The sequence below is a fragment of the Pteropus medius genome, unplaced genomic scaffold (assembly GCF_902729225.1).
Source record: "Pteropus medius unplaced genomic scaffold, Ma_sr-lr_union100, whole genome shotgun sequence".
In the NCBI taxonomy this organism is placed as follows: Eukaryota; Metazoa; Chordata; class Mammalia; order Chiroptera; family Pteropodidae; genus Pteropus; species Pteropus medius.
Window position 1 is genome coordinate 429,601 of NW_024352149.1, and position 15,690 is coordinate 445,290.

The window sequence follows — 15,690 nt, forward strand, 5'->3', positions numbered from 1 at the left end:
TCGAGGTTAGCATTAAACCCTGGCCTTCTGGCTTCAAGTTCAGTGCTCTGGAGATGACAGCCTCTAGTTAATTGCCTTTGCTATATTAGTTCAGTGCTCTGGAGATGACAGCCTCTAGGTAATTGCCTTTGCTATATTCCTTTCAACTTACTCTTCATAAGACGTTGCTTTCAGTAAAGATGCTGGGTGGAGCAGTGCTTGCAGGGGTAAGTGGTTGGGGAGGAGGGGTGCTGAGGAAACTCAAGGAAGCAGGAGCGAAAACACAAACAGAAACCACAGAAGAGGAAAGTGAGCTATTGGTTATTATTTCCATTCCTGTGGATATGAAATACTATCCCAATTGTGGGAAGCTGAGAAAGGCCACAGTAAAATAAAAGAGAAGCAGTCACATTCACAGTGATGTTCAAATGTTGGAAAACAGTTAAGGTGTGGACTTACGTTATGGAAATATCCTTAACCTCAACCAAATTCCAAGAACGTTCTAAAAGGGAATGCTGGCAAAGCCAGATTTGCTTTGTAGGGTCTTCGCCATTAGAGACCCACAAAATTGTAAACCTTGGAAACTGCCGTGTTTTAAAAAAGGGTTCTGAACCCTTGTCATTTAAAATGCATTTTTCCAGCATTATTTCAAGTGAGTCAAAACTCTCCCTCCTCCTCATTTTTTTTTTTTTTTAAGGCTCCAAGTCATTAATTTTGTCTAAATCAGATTTAGGAATGATATGGTTCTAAAGACAAGTATATTCTAAATTCCCAAGCCATGCCAGCTTGTACTAGTGCAAAACGTTTGGGTGAAAACAAAATGTAACACACAGGGCTAACTCTTCCTTTACCATGGTGATCAATGGAAATGTGGCCACATCACGGCAATGGCTTGCACTTCCTCTTTGGTTATGAAATTCTATCCGAGGTCAATGCCATGCATACCTGATCCACTTCTCTTGGCCTCTGCAGTTTTCTGCTGTGGGTCACCTTGCTATGTCACTGGGATGTGGCTGCCATGCAAACATTGTTCTTGTCCCCAACTCTGCAGGGCCGCTGATGGTTATGTCATTCTTTACTTTATTGCTTTGCTTCCTGATTCCCGGCGTCTTCACCAGTTACTGCACTGGAATGGGATAAGAGTCCCTTCCCCCCAGCGTTACAGGTCCCTGATGAAGAAGGCCTTGCTCCTTCTGCTGGTCCTAGATATTAGTCACTAATCATTACATTAATGTCGGAATTCTCATTTGACTTAGTCTTTCTTTTCACAAAGACTCTCCGTGGGAACCCTGGCACACGCTCCCTCAGGGAACAGGGTAGATATCACCTCTTTATGGTAGAGGTTCTTCCTCTCTCATGGTCACCAACTGTCTCTGCACCAAGCATGGGCACTTCCGGTCGCGCTTTACTCCGAGGCCAGGGAATTCCTAGGCCTCCAGACTCCGCCAAGGAGGCTAAGATGTGAGCTTCGCCATTTTCCTCGATCAACAGACTCAGTCCAGGTGTCATCTGCCAGTTCCTGGGCCCTCGGGCCAACACGACCCACAGCAGCGGCCCGCCTCCGCATTTCTGCACTCCGGGAGTGGGCATGCAGAATAGGCATCGCCTTCAGTGCACGCTGAAAAACATTCAGTCGATCTTCCCTTGAAGCTGGCAAGAGGCAGGCTGGGAATATGCCATGGAAAGAAGAGGTCGACCCTGCCAGATTCTCCAGTTTCCAAAGTCAGAGAGAGATCTGGTTGGTGCTCCAGAACTGACTGCCCACCGAGAAGCCCGCAGAGATGGCCCCGTGTGGGAGGCGTGTCCCCTGGGAACTTGGGCAAGCTCCTGGGGATGAACACCACTGCCTGGGCCATAACAGTCTCTACAATTCCTTTTAGGGAAATTGTACACCAAGGGGTGTAGAAGCGAAGAAACCTATTAAATTACTTTGCATTTTCAGGGCAGCGAAGAGACTGTTTTCAGCCATTTAGGAGAAGCTGTTCAGGACATTCATTTGGAAAATTCTGTCAATCTTCATATATATTGATAGTCTACCAATCCTTTGGTTTGGCTGAAATGGCAATTCTTCCTTGAACCAGTTTCTGCCGAACTTAACGCCTGCATGCAGCTTTCATACTGTAAATGATTGCAGGGTGGTGACTGGTAAATCTTGGCTCCAACACAGAATCAACATAATGTTTCGTACATGGTAGGTGGCTAAATTAAATTCAGGTTTCTGTGTCTGGATAGCGATAGGAATTTGTTAAATTTGGATAAAAATATTTTGATATAGATAACTACCCATTTATTTTTGATTAAAAACATCTGTTTGTTTTTTTTCAGTAACAATGATAGTATGACTCCTTTTTTTCTAATTAGTAACAACATTTTAACGGCTCTGAAAATTAGACATCATTATCTAAACTTTTCAGTATTTGTGCTTTGTCTAAAACCTGGAGAAAAACACATAATTAAAATTGGATCAGTTGAAGATTTCTTTCAAAAAGAATATTGAACTCTTAAAAAGAGTCAAGAGGATATTAAGTCTACAATATTAAATTCAGTTTTTTTCTCCTGGATTTAATTTTTACATGTGGGACAAATTCATGGTGTGAACTCATTGATGCTGAAGATGGTGGACAGTGATGTAGATTTGCTCCTTCCTGATGTCAAGTTCTCTCCATTAGTTTCAGAATTTATTTTGCCAGGTGACAACTCTAGCTTTTGAAATTTTTACCTAGGAAAGCAGACCTCTTAATGGCTGACTTTGATGCCTGGAGCATGCATATGGCCATCAGAGTCTAATAATCTTCTTTGCCTTTGCATGTATTGTTTCTCTGTTAAAAGTTAAGACACCGTGAAACATTCACGCTCATCCACCAGACCTAGTCTGCTTAGCTCACTATTTCCTGGTAAATATTACATTTCTTCAAGGAGCAGGGATCTCGCTGAGCATCAGCAGATACTCAATACCACATTTAAATTGTCTTTGACAAAGTCCCACCTGCTTAGAAACAAGAGTCCTGACCTGAACTGGTTGGTGTCTCTGGAATTTGGATCCAGAGCTACTGTTGGGGTGCTAAATTTATTTCCCACAGACTGATAAAGTAGCCTGGGTTGTGCATGCGGGGGAGGCCCAGGCTTGATTCATGTACCTAGTTGATTAGAATAGAAATTATTTTATCCTGGAAGCTGCTGTGTCTCAGCTGGATCAGTTTAACTTCGCTGTTCTCTGGAGGAGACACGAGCCCTCATTTCTCTTTTTTCCTTTTTTCGTCAACAGTCAGACATCCTTGGGCTCTCGTACCCCCAGACATCAGTTAGCTATCATTAAATATAATTTGGAGCTTTAACAATGCTGTCAATACGCCGTGGTATTTTGTCATCACTTTACTATTGGTTACAATTCCTTTCACTTATGGAGACTTCTCCCCCTTTCATCTTTGTGGTTGCCAGACTTGTAATTTGTTTTTCTGTTTAATAGAAACCTTAGAATCATTGGTATAAAGTACGCTATGAAAAACACATGCTTTTTAAAATAGCTCTTTTCGTCTTTAAAAATTAAAGTACTGTGTTTTCATCGGTTCCAATACCAGTAAATGCGTATTTTATAACATCTCCTCTAAACTCTTCAACGAGATGATTAAAAAATTTTTGTATGCCACAGTCACCTCTCTGAAATGACTTTTATATGCCTCTTCATTTCCTTTTTTATAAAAGAGATGTAGGACATAAAATTTATGCAGCAAAGAGGACACAGAAAAATCTCAAATGTGGCAAAGATTTTGGCTTTATACAGATAAAAATATAGAAGATCCCAAATGTGGTAACTCTTTTAAAATATATAATTCTTGCCTTGCTTTTTCTCAAACAAACAAACAAAAAGGCCCCTTTGGAGAACATGGATGATATGTGATCTCTGCATTGATCTTTCTAATTAGAGAGAAAATTTTAGTTGACAACTGTAATTAAACAGGACTTAAGTGAAACACTTTTCTACCTAATCAAGAGTAAATATAGCTTCTATATTTCCAATTTTAAGGATCTCAAAAGTCTAAAAATAGAAATGCACCTTTATTTACAGAACTATTTGAAAATTAGCATTTCATGTGGGAAACAGGATTTTGTTTTCAATAGCTTCACAGGTCAATAAATACCTTTTGTATCTATACGCCTGTGTAACTACCACTTGGATCAAGACAGCACGTTTTCAGCAGCCCAGAAGGCTCTCTTGAGGCCCTTCTTAGTCCATATCATTCTACTCCCTCGACTCTTTCTCCTTAACCACTATTCTGATGTCAATCACCATAGGTTAGTTTTGCCTGTTCTTGATCTTCATATACATGAAAACATAACTGTATGTGTTCTTTTGTGTCTGGCTTCATTCTATCAACATAAGATCTGTAGGATGATTAGCTATGTTGTGTGTAGCATTAGTTAACTCTTTATTTCCCTTTTTTTTGGGTCTCCCTGGCCTTCCTGAAGATGGCTTTCTGCAATACCTCTCCTTTTGAGAGGCGAAAGGAGCAATAAGTACAAAGAGCTATAGCAAACAAAAATCACGTTACTTTATTATTAGTTGAACAAGTGCCCAGTAAGGCCTCTTACTTCACCCCCCCACTCCAAAGCAGAGCTCTGATAAGTCTGTGCTGGAGCTCATGGCAGGTCAGGCCTCTAGCTCACCTTTCTCCTCCCATCCCAAACCTACGTCTTAGATGTACCATCACCTCACCAGGTATGCAGGGCCATGGCTGGAATGCTCAGGCAGAGGAGAGTGATGCTCAAGCCCGTTCTGCAGAGGTGGATTCCGGGCTAGTTACCTCTCCCTTCATGTGGGAATGAAAACATGATAGGAGATAATATGCCTGATGTTTTAAAATCCAGTGATCTCTCCTCAGAACAAATGCAGCCTGGTCAATATTTGCATTTAAAAGCCATCTCCTCTTCTTGAAGAAGATTGAAAAAGCGTAGGTAAGGAGGCCAAGGGAAGGGGTTAAGGGGCTGGGAGTCCCTTCCTATTTTACATAATCCTGTATAATTTATACTTAGTTTTTGAAACAATCAATATCTATTCTTTGACTCCTGAGTATAGAATAAAACTTTACTCCTTTTTCTTTTACAGGCTCCAAGTCATGAGCTGTAGTGGAGAAACTGAGGGCTGAGAGCAGGATTCGGGCTGTGAGTCTTCGTTCTGACGCCGGCGAACTGAAGGGGTGACTCTGGGCCTCTCCTTCATCTTTCTTATCTCATTTGCAATATGTGAAAGTTTGACTAATGGGCCTTTAGCACTGTGGAGAAATTTCAAAGGCGGCAAATGAGAGACTTCAAAAGAGGGTATGTTTTATACCTCAAGGCTCTCCCACCCTCGTATGAATAAGCATCTGTAAGACAGGGTGCCTGGTTCCTCTGGAGATTTCTGAATGTCCTGCCTTTGGCCAGGGATGGCAGGGCTAAGTGCCAGTTCTGACTCTTGCTGTAGGCGTTAACTTCAGGCCGAGGATCTTGTTTTAAGGTATCCAAATGACATAATGTTGAGATGAAACACTTACTCTGTGAGAAAAGTTAAGAGAAACAGTTAAGCTTAAGTTCCTTGGTATCTTACATATTCCTCAGAGAGTCAAATTGCTTCCTTTGGCTTAGCAGGGCCCCCATCCTCTGTGTGTGTGTGTGTGTGTGTGTGTGTGTGTGTGTGTGTGTGTGTGTGTGTGTGTAGTGGAGCACTACAGACAGACTTTCCTTGTACTGGGCAAAGAGAGTGGTCAGCATTTCTAGGGCTATTTATGGCTTTTTCTTCTGGCTTTTTTTTTTTTTTTTGCCTCTTCCTGAAAAACCGGCTGTATTAGTTTCCTACTGCTACTGTCAAAAATTACCACAAACTTAGTGCCTTAAAGCAACACAGATTTATTACCTTAAATAATAAATTCTAGAGGTCAGAAGTCCAGACTGGGTCTCCCTGGGCTAAAATCATGTGTTTCTCTTTGAAGGCTTCAGGGGAGGATCTGTGGCCTTGCATTCTCCAGCTCCTAGAGGGGGCCTGTGCTCCTTGGCTCATGGCCGCTTCCACCATCTTCAAAACCAGCAATAGCTTGTGGAGCCTCTTACATTGCGTCACTCTGACACTGACCCCTCTGCCTCCTGCTTCCACCTTTAAGGACTTTCGTGATAACACTGGGTCCATCTAGATAATCCAGGATAATCTATCTTAAAATCAGATAATTAGCGAACTCAGTTCCATTTTCCACCTCAATTCCCCTTTGCCATATCATTAATGTAGTCACAGGTTCTAGGAATTAAGATGTAGACATCTTTGGTAGACATAGGCACATGGTAATTTCGTTAGCCGATTAAAAAGAGATAGGTTAACTGTGATGAACATTTTCTCTATTCAAACCTTTATTTAATTGGGGAGAAATAATCTTTTGTATAAAAATGGATACCTTCTTAAGTGCATAATTAGCAAAGAATAGTCTTTGCTAATATGTTCAATTATAGGACAGGAAAGATACTTCTTCCAGATACAGGAGTGCGAAAAGGACAAAATATTATAAAAGTGATAAGTTTCTATGTGAGAGTGTGTGTGTGTGTGTGTGTGTGTGTGTGTGTGTGTGTGTGTCAGGCAGTTGTGTGCTGGAGCTGGCTCCCATTGGCTTATGAGAGCTATTATGTGTCTATTTTTCTAAGTCCATCTTCAATGACATCATGTTAAATGGCTTGGGATTAGCTATGGTGGGAGAATTTACACCATGGAAATTGGCAGATGCTACAAGTCAAGCTTTTATTTTCTCTGGAGAGCCTATGGTTAAACATTAACTGGCATACTACTGGGGTAGAAACTCACTACTTTTAGTTTATGCACACTGCAACACTGTGTGGCAATACCGCACCTGTGGGTTCCCCAGCCCTGTAGGTGGAAAAGCGGCAGATTTCACAATACATCAGGGCCAGCTGACAGTTCTGCCAATATTGTCTAGACCTCTCTAGTTGCTATCATAGGTGTAGGCTAGATGGAGAGCTAAGCTTTCTCTCATGCAGGCAAAAGGTTGCTTCTTTTTACTCACTGCTATTGGAACCTCTCTTTGTCTAGCAAGTGCTTACGTGTTTTGCCTGACCAGTTCAATCCTGTCATCACTCCATTGTTTGCACTCCAGCCTCTCTGGGCTCAAGCCCCTTTCTCTGAGTTGCATTGGCTTGCCCTTGCTTGTATTGATCTTGTTCCTCCAGTAGCTTTGAGATCAGTGGCACTCAAAATTCATGGGGATCATCTGGGAAGCTTGTTAAAATGAAGATCCCAAGGCTCTGCTCCCAGAGATTCTGACTCCTAAGGTCTGGGGTGAGGCCCAAGGACCTGCGTTATCAATAAGCACAGGATGATTCAGAGGCAGGAGGTTCATGGCCACACTGATTGCCCAGCCTGGAAGCTCCTGGAAGGCGGGTAGGCCTTTGAATGAATTCTGTCCATACACTGTGGGTTCTCAGTGGGAAATGAGCAGAATCACTTCAAAGAGACATAGACCCTAGTGTCTAGGACATTTTAACCCACTTGGCACACAAAGTTTATGAGTTCTGTGTACGTAGGTGGGTGCAGAATACCACGTTCCCAGGGTTCCAGAGACAGCACTTTTTTTATCAGCTGGAAATGTGAAAAACTCATACATCTGCTAAGACTGGTTCTCATGAGCCCAAATATTCTGAGTATTGAAACTATCTGAATAGTTTATTGAACTTTTTACTTTCCATGGATGTGTTTACTATTTGCTTGGGTAGACATAAACCTCACCGCCACTGACAATGTCTGTTGAGGGGAGGATTCAGCCTTCACTAAACCCAATCCACATTGTTTCTTAGCAGCAAACCATCTGACTGTGGTTGTTTCTTAGCAGGAATGATTTTGGATGATTGCGTGGTTTACAACTTTGCTCTTTTTCATTTTACACGTGAGCTATTCGAGATCAGATTGGTTTTCTTTAAAAATATGATCCAAATTAATTTCTACTGAGTTGATTTTTAAAAAGAGAAGAAGAAATTACTACCTTAAGAGACTTTGGCCTCAAGTCTTTTGATATTTGAGACAATTTTTTTTTTTTATCCCCCAGGATGCAATCTTTCAGTAGCATGTAGGCAATTTTCAAGTAAAGGAAAAAGTAATGAAAAATCTAATATAAAGGCTATAATTTTCTAAAGAAGTCTGTTCCTTATTAAGATCATGTGCATGTCAGTCATCTTATATTTTTGGAACATCCAATGAATGTGAGGACTGGGTGCTTCTATGTATGGAAAATTTTATTCAGGGTAATCGATTTTTTTTTTTTTTAGTTCAATGTACACCAGCAGAACAAATATATCTGAGTTATTTGGTAGAAAAGAGCCCTGATCATATAAGACTTGGGCTTGAATCCTAGCCCTGTCCCCATGGTTCTCATTTATGGGAAGACTATAAAGAATGGTGAGAAGAATGTTTATCTTAAGTCCCACATAGGGAAGTTGTGAGAATCAAAGGCAATAACATGTGTGAAAGAGTTTTATAAAAGAGTAAGAACAAAATAATGTAGTTTATAATATAATATAGTTTTTTGAATGTAGTTTATAAATATTAAATTCTATATGCAACTAGAGCATTCTAGCCTTCGGAATTCCAATTTCTTTTCCTTTATTCCAATTCCCTTTAGTAGTGCAATCGAATTATCATTTTGAGATGAAGTTAGTCTATGATATTTTAAGATAAATTATTGTATTGTTATTTTGAGGTAAAATCATAAAAATGTTTCATTATCCTTTCAACATTTTTTTTCTTTTAAAAATTTTCTTGCTTTTAAATAGTAACCAGCCTGCCCCTGAGAATGTTTTAGCATAATGTCGAATGTTCCCATGCTAGTCCGTGAGAGAGTTGAAGTTATGTCAGCTGCTTCCTGCTAACTGGGATAGAAAGAGTTAGTGGAACTCACTCTTTAGTTCTCATATTGCTCATGACACACTCTTTATTTCTCCTTTTTCCTGACCTGCCCTGGAAGTGTACCCAGGCTCTTGAAGAGGTCTGAGCCTGTCTGGTTCTTCTTTCTTTTTCCAAATTTCAAAGTTGATGTGAAAATAGAGGCAATTCTAAATGTAAATATGACTTTTTGATTACTTAAAAGTATTCCTTTGCTCTAGTTCACACACACAGCAATCTTATATAAATATATATTAAACACCACAGCTCATTGAAAAGAGAAATGTTAATGAATCTAGATAATAAGCACTTTGAGTTTTATTAAATTTATCAAGGACATAGCATAATATTCTTCCTTGGGTATTTTTTCTGTTTACAAAAATAATAGAATTTAATAATAGAAAATGTGATAAATATAGAAAAGCACAAAGAAAAAATAAACTGTCCATTATTCCACTGTTCAGAGATAATCCATATTAATATTTTTAGGATATCTTTCCAGTCACTTTCTTTGTAGGCATATGTATATATGTATACAAACTTCTTTTTTTCACATATAGTATTTAAGATCATACTGTAAGTTTGTTACATTAGCATGATTTTTTTGTAGTCTATATTTAACATTCTCTGTATCATCAAGTATTATGCCATAGTACAGTCCCTGGAACAGAATAGGTGTTGGGTAAATATTTGCTGAATTAATAAATACATTATTTTTAATGGATACAAAATATTCTGTCATGAAACTATTATAATTGATTTAATCAGTTCCCTCTCTTTTCTGTTTTGAAGTAGAAATAACATGGGGAAAGGCGAGAAGTTATTTGTATAATTTTGGCCACATCGAGGAAAAGAGAGACTCCATCTGTAGTCAAGGTAGTTAAGCCATGTAAAGCTTTCTACAGAGGAAGGCCTGAGGGAAGGAGTGTGGAACTTTCAATAACAACCATGAACTTTATGTACTTCAGTTCAGATCGCTGAGAGACTTTACCTATTAAACCTGAAATAATGTGAAGAGAGGGTCCTAAAGTGAGTTCAGAAACAGTCATATGGTCTGAATTAGCTAGTAAGAATGCTTTCAGCTGCAAGAAACAGAAGCCCAGCTCAAATTGGCTTAAACAATAAGGACATGCACTGAATCATGTGAGTGAAAATCCACAGCTAAGTCAGACTTCAGGCATGGTTTCATCAAGCCTTTTTCTTTATTTTTCTGTGATTGTCACAGCTCTGCACGCCTCTATTAACTGATTTTTTTTCCTCAGGCTAGTTCCCCTGGAGGCCTTTAGATGGCTGCTATCGGTCAACAGAGCTTTCTTATTCACAAAGAAGTAAGGAAGAGAATAAAAGAGAAGACTTAGTATGTCTCATAAAATAAAGGAGTAATTTCCCCTGAAGACTCCAGCAAATTTCTCCTATGTTTTGTTGGCTGCTGTGATCCTAGACATCTTTGCCCTGAAGCCAACTACCAACAAGGGTTAATAGGATTAACTCACACTAAACAGCCAGGGTGAAATAATTGTTTACATGTGTAAATACAATTCTGTGTAGCAAACAACCATAAATTCTCAACACTGAGCATTTATTTAGCTCATGTGTCTGTGTGTTGGCTGGAGGTTGTCTGATCTAGGATGTGCCAGCTGCTGAGATTTGGCTGAGTTACCTCTGCTCACATATCTCACCTTTGTTGCTCCATATAGTTTCTCTTCTTGGGGACCGTAAGTAAGTTCTTCTCCTGGTGACGGTAGAAATGGATGAAGCTGAGTGGAAGCCTGCAAGGCCTCTTACGGCTTAGGTTTGGAAGCGACATACCATCACTTCTTTCTCATTTCATTGGCCACAGCAAGTCACACAGCTAAACTTAAAAGAAGAAGAGAAATATACTCTGGTAAGTGGAGGAACTTCAAAATCATAAGGCGGAAGCTGTGGGCAATGCTAAGAGATGGGTGAGGTGAGTGAACACTTGTCTTTAGTGAAAAGTAAGGGAGTGCCGAGATATTTAATCAAGATAAATGCTATTTTAATAAAATATATTTTAAAATAAAAATTAATGCAAAAAAAATCCATCATGAGCAAAATACCAAAATTTTAAATAAAGACAGGATTGGTATAGAGAAAGGTAAAGAATTAAGGCTAATAACTTAATTTACCATAGACCACCAACCACAATGTTCCATTTATAAGACTCTCATGCCTCAGCCTTAGGAGGCTTAAAAATAACTCTGCTCTCTTGAGGTTTTCTGCTTCTTTCCTTCTAAGTCTAGTATCCATTATCCTGGAAGTCTTTAAGAAACTTAATAGGAATAATAACCAGAAAACATCCTGAAGAATAAAATTTTTCTTTAGATTTATTTGGCAATAAAAGAAAACAAACAAAACAAAATTGAGTTCCATTTAATAGTTCTTGTACGTTAATCCATTTCTTGTTTGCTAGTTGAAGAATTTGTACAATTTCCATAAAAATTAAAATTAATGGAGTGGTACAGTGATTCTTTAGAAGCTGAGTTTCATAATATTTTTAGATTTTGAATACAGTACATGTCTTGACAAAGTACAGGGATAGTCTTTTTGGATCAATCATAAGTTATGCCATGGGTGCTTAGTTTTTTATAAGTGAGATTGGCTTAGGTATTCAAGAGCTTATGTTCGTGCAGGGAGATCCTTCTCCTGTCTCGTGTAGTGAGTGATGTGCTGATCTCAGCATTGAGGATGTTGGAAGGGAAGGAAAGACTTCCCAACTTCACAGGACTCATTGTGAGTGGAACTACCATATTTCCACAGAATTATGTGGAAATACTTCTCAAAGAAATCAGAAGGGAAAAAATACTGGATCCAAAATTCTACCATTGTTTTATTTAAAAAGCAAATCTCTTCTCTGGTTTGAAATACTAGAGCTACAACTTGTTTCTTCTTAAATTTGTCCCAGTGGGAATCATATGCTGGGTCATATAGAGTGACAATAACCTTTCTATGCTGGGTCATATAGAGTGATAATAACTTTTCTACCTCATCTGATACTCCCATACCCAAGTCCAGCTGCACCCAGAGACTTATGGAAAAGAGGGGGTGGGGTGGGGGCTGGCACCAAACAAAGGAGAAATAGGAATCTTGTTATGTGGTGGTACTGACCAATTGCTAAGTGAACTGTTAGCCTCAGAGATATTTCCCATGATGACTTGACATTGAGCCTGAAATATTCACCCTTATAGTTATTTACATAAGTAATTAAAGCATTGCATCTCCCAGAGGTCCATCAAAAGGCCAACATGCTAACTGAGAGTTAACTCAGATAGCGATTGATTTATAGTGACAGCTGTGCATCCAGTAGGATTTAAAATGGAGACAGAGAAAGAGTGAGTATAAATCCTTGAAAAGCTGGCAAAAACTGGATAGCATGGAAGACAGCAAATACCATTGGAAATAAGTGTGAACATGAGTGAGGTTTTTGGAAAAAACTGTTCAGAGAGGCAGAAACAAAGTCGGCTCGAGGGGCTTCTAGGGTGACATACAAAGCATCACTATGAACAGAATTCATAACAGAGTGGTAAATATGATTTCCCCCAAGTAACCAATATTTGGAATAAATATGACCAAGAAAGGGATAAACTTAATCAAAATCAATATACCTGTTAAAACATAGTTTGCTAGCATCGTGCTTTATTTCCCACCTAAATTACCCTTTTGAAATCTATACACAAACTGTTATTCCTTTCTAAAAACCCTAAAATTCGATAAAGCCACTCTTCACCTATGTTTCCCACACTGTAGCCACACAGGCCCCTGGTTGTTCCCATGAGCCCTTCCCATGACTTTCCTGTCCTTTGCTTGGGAACTCCTACTCATCCTTCAAGACTCAGCTCACATGCAGCTCTTCTTTGCAGCCTCTCTCATAGGCCAAGCAGAAATAGTTGCCCCTTTTCTGTTTTCAAATAGCTCATAGTTTGTATTTCAAGTATAAGACTTAGAATTTATTGTTATTATTTTTATTATTAGCTGATTTTCTGTACTTTGAATTGGTTTGTAAAATCAATGATGAAGGAGGGCCTAGAAGTAGAGTAGGCAGTTACTGACTGAAGTAAACGAGAAAAGAAATGAATGAAGGAGGTGCACACCTGCATGGGAAAGCACAAACCTGAAAGCGAGGGGACAAGGTGAAGGTGAGAAGCAAAGGAGCAAAGGAGAGAGAAGCCTTCATGTGGGGTTTTCCATAAGGGCAGGTACCAGAGTTGTAGATGTGGGTAGGGTGTTTTGGAGAGCCCGATGCTGAAGAGGGGAATACGGGAAATAAGAAGGTGATGCTGAACCACCTTCTGGCTTAGATGCTAGAAGGTGATGCTGAACGGCCTTCTGTCTGCTTAGTACTATAAGCCATGCCTTAGGCACCATGTTAAGCTCTGGGGAGATATGACTGGTATCGTGTCTAGTAGGGTAAGCTCATGTGAGTGTGGGAGCGTGTGTGTGTGTGTGTGGTGGCAGTGTGTGTGTGTGTGCGTGTGCATGTGTGTGTGTATGGGTGGAGTCAATGTAAGAGTGATGAAGAGATCAGAGGCTTATTAAAATTTGAAACTAGGTGAGCCAAGAGAAAATTAAAGAAAATACAGGGTGCAATTTTGCAAATGTGACTATGTCCACTTGCCATTCCTCTTCTGTGTGATTCGGTGTATGTGTGTGTGTGTGCGCGCGCGTGTGTGTTTGGGAGGATGGGTGAGAAAGGAGGAGAGGGTTATCACATGGCTTTAAACAGGCAGAACTATAGTAGAAAATGAATAGAAGTGATAACGGCTGGGGGTGGGGACAAGATAGAGAAAATGACAGATGCTCCCAGACATAGGTCAAGAAAAACAGTGATGGGAGAATCCTCTGGATGCCTCATTCCTTTTGCAGCAGAGCCCCAGAAAAAAAAAATCCTTGAATTAGCTTGTTGATACTTTCATTTCCCAGAGGATACAGAAGGGACTAGGGAAACTGCTCCCTTCAATAAATTTTAATGAACAAGGCAGAATTTGAGTTCACGCAGTGCTACTTATGGGCACCTTGGGAGAAAGTTTGCAATAGTTGGAGAGGGAAACTCAGCTGTGTATAATTTCTATGCACTCTAAATGTGTGGAATGCTGATTTCTTAAAATTCAGGGGAAAGATGGACATGATTTCATGACCGAAGATTTTGAGAGAGAGGGGGAGGCTCAAGAAGTTCTGATGACCTCACAGTTGGGACTTGGATGGTAAAATTACAACCTATTTTATTGGCAATAGAAGACAGCTCCTCATCCCTATCCCAGACAGAGTGGTTTCACTAGGAGCTAGCTCTCTGACAAGCATTAAATCTGAAGGGGAAGGTACAAAAGCTGGTGAGGAAAACATACGATCATGATACAAACCAGTAAGGAGCATGGCAAGCATCAGTAAGAATAGTATCAGAAATGCCAAAACCCCAAATGAGCTGAGGTAGGGGATGTAGGGGAGAGGGGAGCACTGACCTGTGGAAGAGACTGGAAGACAGATGTGAAGAGGGCAGAGGAGTGGCAGGAGGTGGATGCCTGCCCAGTTATTGAACCGAAAGTTGGCCATGAGTGCAGGACATGGTGAGCCGAGCAAGTGACCGAGAGAAAGCTGAACTCTTGCACTTTCTGTTTTGCTTTAGTCTTTTGGCCAATAAGAATAAAGCTGAGGTCTAAATATCGGAGAGGGGAAATCAAAAGAGCACCTAGCTCTTCCAAACAAGAGCAAGGCCCTCCACCTGAGCTATTGGCTCTTGACTTCCTTACTTTGGTGATCCCATGTCAAAGGGTTCAGGGTTAATGGCCCGTCCAGGAGCACCCACTGCAAACTTGGGATTTCTTTGACATTTCAACTTTTATTTTAAAAAGTTGTGGTGAAACAGAAAACAACATAAGAACCTCTAATTAATAGTTTTATAAAAAGTTTTATTTCAGTGGTGTAAATTAAATAGATTGAGGAAATTGTCCAGAGATTTGAGTTTACATTTGCTAGAAATTATTTTATGAAACCTGTTAGGGAAACAGTGTCTTGTAAGAATTAGGCTATTGAATACAATTGAATTTTTAGTCCTGGACAAGCCATTTGTTTTTAGGAGCAAATTCTAGATAGCCATTTCCCTGTGAGGCAGGAGTTCATGGTTGGTAAAAAGTCCAGTGACTATTGTATAATTTTTAAAGTCTAAAGGATGGAAGAAAGGATGAATACACAGAGATATTTATTTCGGCATTGTTTGGAGAGACACAAAATTGGAAAACACCAATCAAGAAACAGGGGAACATCGATGATGTGGAATACTGTGTGAAAACTAGAGGATTGTCCATGATGTATACTTAAGTAAGCAAAGTAAGCAGTGAAATAAAGTGTACACATTTCCACATTTGTAAAAAGAAACAACAGACATTTCTGGTCAAGATGGCAGAGTTGGTAAATGCTGTACTCACCTCCTCCCATGGCCACATTGAAATTACAACTAAACTACAGAACAACCATCATTGAGAACCACCTAGCTGAACAGGAGTCTTATAGCTAAGGATATACAGAAGAAGCCACCTCGAGTCTGGGAGGAGGAGTGAAGATGTAGAAGGGGTTGGTCTCAAACCTATGTGTGGTGGTTAAAAATTGGCTGTGAGGTCTCTCTCGAGGAGTGAGGAGTCCCAGACCCACACCAGGCTCTCTAGGATTTCAGTGCCAGGAAGAGAAGTTCCCATAACTTCTGACAGTGAAAACCAGTAGAGATTGTGGCTGAGTGAGACAGAGGGAGGCCCAGGCATTCCTCTTAAAGGGCCCACATATGGATTTACTTGAAG

At 40.0% G+C, this 15,690-nt stretch overlaps 1 long non-coding RNA gene across 1 annotated transcript; it reads right to left on the reverse strand.

Annotated features, from left to right (window-relative positions):
- Positions 1-2,469: 2,469 nt before the first annotated feature.
- On the reverse strand, positions 2,470-14,500 carry LOC120589389 (uncharacterized). The gene is made up of 3 exons (XR_005649475.1): positions 14,362-14,500; positions 10,567-10,739; positions 2,470-5,511 (listed from the first exon to the last, which is right to left on the reverse strand). It is a non-coding gene; the product is annotated as an uncharacterized LOC120589389 (long non-coding RNA).
- Between the last annotated feature and the right edge of the window lie 1,190 nt (positions 14,501-15,690).